We start from the raw sequence: 10,741 nt of genomic DNA on the forward strand, positions 1-10,741 counted from the left end.
CTCGCCAGAGGTACTCAATGACGAGGAACTTTACATTTGTCGATATAGGTTATAAGGTTTATAGCGAGGAAATTTACTTTCATCGCGATAGATACTATATTCTATAGCGAGGAAATTTACTTTTTGTCGTTGTAAGTTGTATAACCTATAGCGATGAAATTTACTTTCATCGTCATACATATTATAATCTTTAACGAGGAAATTTATTTTTGTCATCATAAGTTGTGTATTGTATAGCGATGAAATTTATTTTTGTCGTTATACATTCTATAGCCTATAGCGAGGAATTGAGTCCATCTTCTACAGAATTTTCACGTGGCTGATCAGTAGTTTGCACACAAGAGCGTTTACTCATTGCACTACCTGTTATTACACACACATGTTAAATTAATCAATATGAGTCTTGTAAATATTGTTGTAGCAAAACAAAAATTGAAGTTTCAGACCAAAAAAAAAACAAAAATTGAAGAATTACCTGAAGTAGAACGGGATCCATTTGGGCATGGCTGATCAGTAGTTTGCACACGAGAGCGTTTACTCGGTGCATTACCTGTTGTTATACACCGAAGCCTTCTCTCTGTCCAACCAAAAAAGATAAGAGAACAGAACATAAAGTTGGAAAAAAAAAATTATAGCCTAACTCTCTTGTTCTGTGAGTGGAAATTTCAATTCAGTTAAGTAATTAACGTACTACTTTGTTATACTTGACTCTTATTATATCTTTTACTTTAACTGGGTTACTTGGCAATTAGATTTAGCCTAAGATTGTAGTGGAGGCAAGCACTTTGTTTTCGTTGGTTTTTGTAACCTATATTTTGAATGAAGTTCTATTTTTTATTTCAGTCAGAACTTAAATCAAACAGTTGGTATGCATAGCTTACTAACCCAGAAAATGAAACAAGACCACAGAAGACCAAATTCCCAGAGAAGAGTCTACAATTTTTCAGAACATAACTAACATTTAGATATCAGCTAAATGACTTACAAGGGTATAAAATAATCACAAAGGAAGGCTCACAACCAAAAGAACCATACAAACTAGATTTAGATCACAACACCCTTCTTACTGCACATTAATTCTAGATTTTCAATGATGACCGCCCAACAACAAACAACTGACATCATCATATCTCATCCAACATTAAAATTATTCAATCCCTGCAACTCTACCTTCATTCGATTATAAAGTCAGATATATCAATCATGTGTTAAGAGTCAATTTCAACCCAATTATTATACCTTCTGTGTTGAACTTGGGATTACAGAATCCACCACGAAAAGAATCAAATCAACTAATTATGAAACTAACCCGAAGACACCTCAATCCAAGGAACCAAGTATAAGCAATTCACTCGAAACACTTACAAATAACTAGCAATCGACCCGTTATGTAATTGATTTGTTATTGCACAGAAGCAAGTGAGCCACAGATTCCAGTATATGCAAGTTAAAGTGAATTTGGGGAATTCGAAACAGAAACGGATAGAAGAAGAAGAAGAAGAATGGCTTACAAATTTGGCAGCACAGACCCAATTAACTTCCCAATTCCATTCGATCCCAATTCGATCGAACTTTTGTTCTGTTTTTGAAAATAGGACATTCGTTAATCAAACTATACAATAATTGTATACAAGGATGAAGAAAGATGAATCTAGTCTTACCTATAGAGATGAGAGCTTCAATTCAAAGATGGGAGATGCAGAGAGGGAGGCTGCACCGTGAGATATAGAGAAGGAAAACTCTTTACTTCTCTTAGGTTTTATCTCTTAATTGTTTTTCCTTTTTAGATTAGCGCTTTGTTTTTTTTTTTTTTAACTCTCCCCGCCTTCGGTAAATGAAACCAAAACATCCCGCTTCTTTTTTTCTTTTTTTTTCAATATGTCAATATGTCATTTATAAAAATAAAAATGTGTTTATAAAAATAAAAATGGGTTTAGGGTATCTTTATTCCAATTATCTTAACGGTTTTCATTGTGGATAGCTCCATGATATTTTGATCATACTTTAGCATAAACATAAACAATGCTTAAGCAAATGAACAATGATTGAGTTTATGTAAAATAATGTAGTTTTTGGTTATCTTTTTTACGTGTTTTGCTATATTCTCAACAAGAAGATTTCTTGTTTAGAAGAGATATCCTGTTAAGATGGAGATATCTAGTTAAGGCAGAAATATTTAATCGAGGTGGAAATATTCGCTCGAGGCTGAAAAATCTGGTCGAGGTGGAAATATCCAGTTGAGGTGGGAATATCTGATCAAGGTGGAAATATCTAGTTGAGATGGGAATATCTGATCAAGGTAGAAATATTCGGTCAAGGCGTGAATATCTAATCAAGGAGGAAACAACTTGTAGAGGAGGATCTCGATAGGATGAAACTCTTTAAGGAGGATTTGAGTGACGAGAGATTTGCTCAAGGAAAAATCCGAATGAGGTACAATCTCTTTGAGATACAATCTATTCGAGGCATAATCCCTTCAAACAATAATTCTCTCAAGTTGATTGGAATGAGGCAGAATCAGTCAGCGAATTATTAGCTATCTTGATTCGAAACCCTTATATATATATATATATATATATATATAGACACATACATATACATATATATGTGTGTCAACACACACACACACACACACACACACAAGGCCCTTCTAGTGTAAATCGAATGATCCAAGCCCGTCCATATAAAGCGGGCCTTTTCGGGACAGGCCTTGTGGGCTTTATTTATAATAAATATTTAAAGACACTAATTTTTTTATAAATCTATATTTATATATCATACATTTCAAAAAGCAACCTCTATCAATTCAAAGAAAATGGGAAAACCGACCGTTGGATGTGATTATTACAATAAATTATGCTTGTGGTTAAAAATTTAGTCAATTTCACCATAGTTTTGAACCCGATCGGATTGGTCAACCGTAGTCATTTGTATGTTTTCTTGGTTGACCGATGGAGTGAGGACCGCAAAACGTGCTTATTTTTTTACATCACGTTTGTAAATATTTCATCGATGGATGTGCGTGGACATAAGATAAAAATTTCAATTTTAATTACAAATACATTGGTCTAGACCAATTTTCCTCCTAAAGATGTATAACTTATACGTTGCATTTTAATTGTTGAGGTTCATTCTAAAGCAAATATGAAGTGGAAAATGAATTTGGAGAAACCAACCGCTCGATGGAGAGATTGTAATGTTTTATGGTGGTTGTAAAAATTTCAGACAATTTGGTTCTCGTTTCAAATTCGATCAACTAGGTCAAACTTAGTTACTCTTATAAAACTATATTTATATCATATACACTCTAAAGAGCAACCTCTATCAATTCAAAGAAAATGGAAAAACCAACCGTTGGATATGATTATTACAATAAATTATGAGTGTGGTAAAAAATTTAGCCAATTTCACCTTATTTTAGAATCCGATCGAATTGGTCAACCGTCATTCTCAGTAATTCAGCGAAGTTAGGTGTTCTGCACAACAGTTTCTGTGTTGCAGATTCTCATTCAAGTTGAACTGCCTTCACTTACATTGCCATAACTCCTTCTAGAAAAGTCGGAATCGCAAACCGTAAATTTCCTTAGAAACTAGACACACGAGGCTTTCCATGAATATAGGGTACAGCTCCTAATTCCATCCAAGAAGTTCCCAGTAATTCATCGAAGTTAGGTGTTCTGCACAACAGTTTCTGTGTTATTTATATAATATTTTTTATTTGCGGGCTTTTACGGGCTGGATTTCAAACCCCTAAACGAAGCCCGGCCCTCTACCCACTGGGCCGGGCCTATGGCGGGCTTTTTTTACTGGCCGGGCAGGGCTTTTGGCCTTCCGGGCCAGCGGGCCTCCATCGGCCCACTTGATCCGCGAGCTTTTTGATGAGGCCTAATTTTGGCATGCTCCGTTCAGTTCTTCAGATCTTACAATCTCATCTTCATGGAAGAAAAAGGAAACAATAGGATGTAAGATGTTTACCCACAGAGGAGAGTTCTAGAGAGAGCTGCTATGAGAGAAACCTTATGTTAGGGTTTGGTCGTCATCTATTTATAATATTGGTATTGGTTTTTGTTTTTGTTTTATGTTTTATTTTTATTATTATTTTTTTCCTGTGCCAAGCCAAAAAAGAATATGGTTGGCTTTTTTTTAGTACCGCCAATTCCCCCCTTAATTATAATTTTTTTCCCACCAAAATCTACAACGACGAAATCGTTATTTCCTTGATAATTGCTTCTTTTTTAAGAGGAAATAGTTCTCGTAAAAGATGGACTTTTAGCGAGGAAATCATACTTTTGTCGCCATTGAATTTGACAGGTTTTACATGATTTTCCGCCAAACAAATAACGACGAAATCATTATTTCCTTCCTAATGATTTCTTTTGTCGAGGAAATAGTTCCTCATAAAAGATGGACTTTAGCGAGGAAACCATACTTTTTGTGGCCATTGAATTTGGCGGGTTGTACACAATTTTCCGCCAAAATCATAACGATGAAATTGTTATTCCCTCCCTAATTGCTTCTTTTGACGAGGAAATAGTTCCTCGTAAAAGACAGACTTTTAGCGAGGAAACTATACTTTTGTTGCCATTGAATTCGGAGGGTTTTACATAATTTTCCGCCAAACAAATAACGACGAAATCGTTACTTCCTCCCTAATTGCTTCTTTTGACGAGGAAATAGTTCCTCGTAAAAGACGGACTTTTAGCGAGGAAACTATACTTTTGTTGCCATTGAATTTAGAGGGTTTTACATAATTTTCGCCAAACAAATAACGACGAAATCGTTATTTCCTCCCTAATTGCTTCTTTTGACGAGGAAATAGTTCCTCGTAAAAGACGGACTTTTAGCGAGGAAACCATACTTTTGTCGCGCTTGAATTTGGCGGGTTTTACATAATTTTCCGCCAAACAAATAACTACGAAATTCTTATTTCCTCCCTAATTGCTTCTTTTGACGAGGAAATAGTTCCTCGTAAAAGACGAACTTTTAGCGAGGAAACCATACTTTCGTCGCCCTTGAATTTGGAGGATTTTAGATAATTTTTCGCCAAATAAATAACGACAAAATCGTTATTTCCTCCCTAATTGCTTCTTTTGACGAGGAAATAGTTCCTCGTAAAACACGTACTTTTAGCGAGGAAACCATATTTTTGTCACCATTGAATCTGGCGGGTTTTACATAATTTTCCGCCAAAGTAATAATGACGAAATCATTATTTCCTCATTGAATATTGTTTTCACGATGAAAACATTCCTCACCCAAGTTTTATATTTCCTCGCTAATAACATGATGATTTAGAAGACCAAATTATGGTCACCTTTAGTGATGAACTAAAATATTCATCGTAGAAAGTGGTGTATAGTGAGGAAAATATGTTTCTCACAGAAAACCTAATGACATTTAGTGAGGAGTCGAAATATTCCTCGTAAAAAGTGACATTTACTGAGGAAAATAAATTCCTCGCAAAAAACTTAGTCGCTAAAAAGCCTTTCTGTTGTAGTGAGTTTTGTTGATATCAAGTACTCATTCCTCTTTTAAGAATGTATTGTCTCTCTAGGACAAATTAATTAGAGAATGTGAATCTTTGTATAACCTCATGAAGAGCATTATAGGGCTTGTATAATCTTCCCTTATAGGGATCTTGAAATATTGGACTTGGTGGATATATTCCACATAAATTCATGCCGTTACAATAGTGTTTCCTCCCCCTAACGGTGAGAAGATTGTCTAGTTTGACCATTCACAAAATGTGTGATAAAAAATATTGAATCTATGATATCCATTGGGGGGTGGCGAGCTCAAACCAAATTTTAGGTCAAAGAGATAATGAATTGAGATTTTTCTCAAAATTAGAATGAGACATGGTGGATAGATATCACACACCAATTCATGTCGTTTTTCATAAACGATATTGCTCCCCCTAATGGTGGGAGGATTGTCTTATTAAAGTGACAACTCGCAAATATGCGATAAATTATAATTTCCGTGTTAGGAAGGTTTGCAACTGTTGTTGTATTATATAACAATGTAGAGTATGTATATAGATGAGTCTACATGACATAGTAATGACATATTAGTCACGCCAAAATAAATTTATTTGGCTCAATGAAAATTTTAGTTCATGATACAGCATACAATAGTATACTTATAGTTGATTAATACAACTTAATTTAGGTGAAAATTTCATCACCAATATATGTAATGGTATTCCATATAGGTAACATAATACGAGCTTAGTTGGAGCCATCAATCAAGATCTGCAGCTCTTGAGATGATTGTTACCTTACCTTTTGGAAGCATCAATTGGGAAAAATTATCAACAATTGCAATGGATCATGTCCATAATTGCATTATATGCATGCAAGACAACTATGTTTGTCATTATATTTATCATGAACATTCATGGTTCAAATTGAATTTATTAATGAACACGTGGTTCATATTATTGTTTGACACTGAAAACAAATGTCAAAATTATATACTCAAATTTCGCGTCTGGGACAGTAATCCTTATGGGTATAAGCATATACTCCAATAATAATAGATTTAGGGACTATAGCCCTTTTACTCAAAACATTTTGTTTTGAGTCTTCACAATTAGAAGCATGTTCTAAAAGTGGAGTGAACAGAGGTTCACATGTACTCATAAAGAGAAGGGACAAAGGTCCTAACGTAATTGGAGATAAAGAAACAAGAGGTTTCGATCTATTTGATTGTATAACAATCAGTGGAGGAATTTTAAGTCCTCATATAATTGGATCAAGAAACATGTAGTTTCGATCTCATTAGAAATTGACAACTTTATGTCAAATTATCAAATAATATTATAATAGAAAATCAAAATGAAGTCGTCGAACTTGTGAAAATTCATACCTCGATTCTGTTGGAAACATAATTAACATTGTTGATACCAATATGTGAGTACCATATGCCAAAAATAGAGGGGTACTCATTTAGAGTCAATAATTGATACATGCATTAATATAACATTATAACAAAATAATCGAAAATCCGTTGTAGTGTAGTTGGTTAGGATATTTGGTTCTCACCCAAAAAGACCTGGGTTCAAGTCCCAGTGATGGAAAAATAATTTTGTTATTTTTTCACAAACGACATAATCATATGAGGTAGATATGACAAAAATAATCATAAGACATCATGATCAAATAAAATAAATAACTATGATAAGTATCAAATAATGGTAATAGAATGAGTTACTTATAACAATAATTACGGGAGAATGGTAATAAAATTGATAATAAAATGAGTTATTAATCTCCGGTAATAAAATTGATAATAAAATGAGTTATTAATAACAATAACTACAAGATAATGACAATTAAAAATATTATCATGATAATTGTAACTCGTGCAACAAATTCTCATGACAAATTCGGTTATGAAAGAATTGTAATAAAGGTAATTTAAACGTAATAAATGTGATTAAACAGATAAAGATAAGGAAACGTAATTATGTTTAATCGGTGGCAAAACATAGGCTTAAAATGACTAAATAAAATAAATAGAGAAAAAAAAAAACCCCTAAACATAGGCTTAAAATTTATCGGTGTCAAGAAAACCGCCGCTGATCATGTAATCAATATGTTTTCCATTGTCGAGGGAGTAGTGGGGTGATCATACGGGATGAAAACGACCAATTTAATGCAGCAGCGGGGCGACCGTTTGATCAGATCACATCTCCTTTCCATGCAGAGTTGAATGCCTTGATTGAAGGTATGAAGCTAGCTGAGACGTTGAAGTATGAACAAACTATTTTTGAAGTGGATTGTGCATTGCTTGTGCAAGCCTTGGTGCAGCAAGCGACCGATCTCTCAAGCTTGGGTATTCTCCTTACAGAAGTGAAAGATATTCTAAATAGGCATGTGGACTTTAAAGTAGTTCATGTATCACGTGAGGCTAACAAAATAGCTCATGTATTGGCTAATCATGCTTTGCACTCGAATGAGAGTCAAAGTTGGTTTGTTGTTGCTCCCGATTGTATTAGGGATGCCATTCTAAGTGATTGTAATCACTAATTGATTCAATGAAATTCATTTCAAAAAAAAAAATATATATATATATATATATGTTTTCCATTGTCCACAAAAAAAATAAGAGATTTTGAGCTTGTAATCTTCACTGATAGATTCTCCACATAATTTTAGTTGGGAGGTAATCATATGTATAGTGGAATTGAAAATCAGTGACAGATTTAAAGTTTTGAATGCGCAAAATGTGTCTATTCATATCGTGCTCTAGATAGAACAATGGTTTTCTGGTGAGCAAATCGATCAGCCAATGCTTGCTAAATCTCAAGTGGATATTTCACTATAAGGTAATCATCTTTTAGGATCTTATCAAGATGATAACGCAAGAAAATTATAGGCTTGTCGGGATCTTGCACAGATGACTTATTGTCAACTTTGATGGTATTTCCAAGGTTTTTAGCCATAAGGTGAATTTCAGCATCAAATAGTTCTTGCCAGAAATTTTAAGAGGATCAAAGTCCAATTTTGTTAGATGCGTCATCTTTCTACAAAGAGAAAAGATGAGATATATTAGGATCCATAATTATTAGAACAGTATGTTCTATGAAAAATTCATATACGAAACAAAGGTTTCGAAGAGTTCATATATATGAAAAATGGATCCCATAGGGAACACACGAGAAAAACATTCGTGTGATGTCTATAGAACCATAGGTTCTAAGACTATTCGGTCAGAGAACTCGAGTCTTGAGCAATGGAACATGTAGTTCTCATTGTCGTATATGAAATATAAATTTTCACCAAGCATAAGTAACACCTTGGGGGGCCCACCAGCCATAGTGGGGGCCAACCGAGACATGCATCTCATAATCCGATGTCCAAGCTACGCCACGATAGTCGGAAGAGGCCAATACCTCGTTGGGAAGCTACCTTCCCGGCCTTGCCAACATGCCTCCACAATATGACTTTCTAGACTAGAATAGTGATTTCTACATCCCACATCTAAGAAAATGTAAAGGAGATGACTTCCTTCACCTATAAAAGGAATGCCTCCTCCCACAACTCAGATCATCCCATTACACACTTTGTAATCCCTTTGGGCTGCAAGGCCCAACCACACATCGTATAATATTCAAGTGAACCACTATACATCTCATGTCACACTCTCTCTCTCTCACTCTCTTTCTTTTACTTTAATTAGAGTCACTGATTCTAAACATTAACATTGGCGCCGTCTTTGGGAAGCCAACACAAAGGTTTCATCACATACCATGAACTTCGGTAAACATCAAGTTAGGAGTGGCCAACGCCCATCAGGGTCGATCACTGCTTGGTCAACGCCCGTCAACGCAGTTCAACGGCCATAGGGTCAGTCAAGGTTGGTCAACGCTAGTTACAGATGGTCAACACTACCAAATAAAAAAATAGTGGCGATTCTCTCTGGACACCCAGAAAAATTTTCAATGCACCCGGGGGTTCAGCATTCATTCTCCTCGCTCCCTGAGGTCGCGTTCAAATATGGCTTGCCGCTCGAACCAGTTGCCAACAGCCAAAACCGCCAACCTTCGCTGGCAAAAGTTTCCTCCGCCAAACGCTACCGCTAGCAAAGCCTGCCTCCGCCGACCAAAGCTCCATCAACGAGCTCCGCTTCGCCGAACTTCTCCTCCGCTAGCTGAGCTCCACTCTGCCAAACTTCTTCACCACTGAGCTGAGTTTCTCCTCCGCTGAGTTGAGCTTCTTCACCTCTGAGCTGAGTTTCTCTTCAGCTGGGCATCAGCGCCGAGCTCCTCCTCTGAACAACTCCTCCGCTAGCCACAATAGTCCGCCAAGGCTCTGCCAATCACCGGCCATAGTTCCGCTCCACCAAATCACTAGCTTCACCGCTGACCAAAACCTCCACCACTAGCTGGACAACCTCCGCTCCGCTGGACAAATCTCAGTCTTCAATCATGGTTTCGAACTCCTACGGCGGTCAAAGCTTCCAATTCATAAACACATACGCACATAGCCATCAATGATTACTGGCACTACTAGAAAAACACCATTTAAGGACATTGAAACAGTGTCCTTAAATACATACAAGGACTCTTTAAAAAAGAGTCCTCTATCCGGGAGTCATCATAAGTCCCAAACAAGGACACTGGAAATGTGTCCTCTTATCTCTACGAGGACACAGTTAATGTGTCCTAATAGCTTTGGACATGGTGTCCTTATATCCATAAGAGGACACCTAAATTACATCCTTATATTATCAAATAAGTGTCCTCTTTTCTCTACAAGGACACACAATATGTGTCCTAAAAGCTCTGATAATGGAGTCCTTAAATCTAAGAGAGGACACAAAAACAACACTCTCAAATGTGTCCTCTATTTTATACAAGAACACATAAATTGTGTCGTAAAAAATCTGGAAATAGAGTCCTTAAATCTATAAGAGGACACCAAAAATACACTATCAAATGTGTCCTCTTTTCTATACAAGGACACACATTTTGTGTCCTAAAATATCTGTAAACATTGTCCTTAAATTCATTAGAGGACACAAAAGTACATTCCCATATGTGTCATGTTTTATATACCAAGACACCTAAACTTTGTCCTCAAAATTCTGAAAATAGAGTCATTAAATCCATAAGGAAATACGATCTCATATTATAAAAATTGTGGGCATAACATCGAGTTTACATCAAACAAGTCCATATATATATAGAACACCCATCAATACATGTCTAAGATCCAAAAGAAGTAGCTTGCAG

General features: G+C 35.8%; 1 long non-coding RNA gene and 1 other non-coding gene across 2 annotated transcripts; one reads left to right on the plus strand and one right to left on the minus strand.

Annotated features, from left to right (window-relative positions):
- Positions 1–238: 238 nt before the first annotated feature.
- On the minus strand, positions 239–1,716 carry LOC112189933. Its single transcript, XR_002932147.2, has 4 exons — positions 1,662–1,716; positions 1,512–1,579; positions 476–577; positions 239–363 (listed from the first exon to the last, which is right to left on the minus strand). It is a non-coding gene; the product is annotated as an uncharacterized LOC112189933 (long non-coding RNA).
- Positions 1,717–7,007: 5,291 nt separating this feature from the next.
- On the plus strand, positions 7,008–7,081 carry TRNAE-CUC. The gene has a single exon. It is a non-coding gene; the product is annotated as a tRNA-Glu (tRNA).
- Positions 7,082–10,741: the final 3,660 nt, after the last annotated feature.

Source organism: Rosa chinensis, chromosome 1 (genome assembly GCF_002994745.2).
Source record: "Rosa chinensis cultivar Old Blush chromosome 1, RchiOBHm-V2, whole genome shotgun sequence".
NCBI classification, from domain to species: Eukaryota; Viridiplantae; Streptophyta; class Magnoliopsida; order Rosales; family Rosaceae; genus Rosa; species Rosa chinensis.